Consider the following 1,540-nt stretch of genomic DNA (forward strand, 5'->3'; position numbering starts at 1 on the left):
ACTTATTGATATTCCAAAATAACCAACCTTTGGTTATATTTATTTTTTCTATTGTTTTACTATTTTCTATACTATTGATTATTGCTCTCATCTTTATTTCTTTTCTTCCACCAGCTTTGTAATTAATTTATTTTATTTCCTGTCTCTTGACTTGAAATATTTTATCTCTTCTAATATAGGACTTTAGTCCTATAACTTTCTCTCTACATACTGCTTTAGTAATATCTCATATATTGCTTTCATTTTTAGTGTGTTCCAAACACTTTATTTTCCTTATTTATCTTTTTAACTCATAGATTATTTAAAAGTTTACTTAATTTCCCAATATTTGGAGATTTCCAGAAATCTTTATTGATTTATAATTTGTCTACTCTTTTCATCAGATGTTGAAGAAAAGATATTGAAATCTCCTACTATAATTACAGATCTAGCTACTTTTCCTTCAAGTTATATCAGATTTTGCTTTATGTATTTTGAAGCTCTGTTTTAGGTGCATAAATGTTTTGGATTGTTATGTCCTCTGAAGTGACCCCTTTATTATTAAAAAATTACCTTATTTATCACTGGTAATATTCTTTGCTCTGAAATTAGTTTCTGATATTAATATAGCCACTCCAACTTTCTATTAATATTATCATGGTATATCTTGCTTCTCTTCTTTTCAACTATTTTTTTCTTTATATCTGAAATGTGTTCCTTGGAGGCAGTATATATTTGAGTCTTATTTTTTATCTGATATAACAGTCTTGCTTTTTAATTGAGGTAATTAGACCACTTACAGTTAATGTGATTATTTACATGGTTAGGTTCAAATATATTTTCCTGTGTATTTTTTAATCCTTACCCAAGGATATGTTTTTATTGATAGTAGAGAGAAAAGAAGGTAGAGATAGAGAGAAAAAAACCATCAATCTGTTGCCTGCCATTCACATCCACAGCAAGGATAGAATCCGCAACCTAGGTATGTGCCCTGACTGGGAATCGAACCTATAACCTTTTGGAGTATGAGATGTTGCTTCTACTAACTGAGCCAGCTTGCCAGGGCCCTCCTGCTGTTTTTTATTTTTCTATCCTCCTTTTCCTTTTTCATCTCCTTTCTGCCTTATTTTGGATTAACTGAATATTTTTATGGTTCATGCCTATGCATTTAATTTACTTATTATAATTTGTTTTGTTATTTTATAATTTAGAGTATTCATCTTCAATTATCAGTGTAACTTAAAATGTTATATTGCTTCTCATATAGTATATGAACTTTATATTATTACACTTCCATTTATACACTTCCAACTTTTTTTTTTTACATATGCTTAAACTTCATACTAGATTATTTTTGTTTGAGTAGTCAGTTTTTTTTCTACTTGAAAATAATGTTTACTGTAATATTCCACAATTTTTCAGCATACACCCACCTAAGTCAATTAAATAAAAAGGTATAATGTAAGTAATTTAGTTGAAATCATAATATACTTTTAAAAAAATAACAAAAGTTAAAATGTAAACACTGCCTCTTTAAGAAGAAGTTTCTCCTGGTAATACG

Source organism: Myotis davidii, unplaced genomic scaffold (genome assembly GCF_000327345.1).
Source record: "Myotis davidii unplaced genomic scaffold, ASM32734v1 scaffold449, whole genome shotgun sequence".
NCBI classification, from domain to species: domain Eukaryota; kingdom Metazoa; phylum Chordata; class Mammalia; order Chiroptera; family Vespertilionidae; genus Myotis; species Myotis davidii.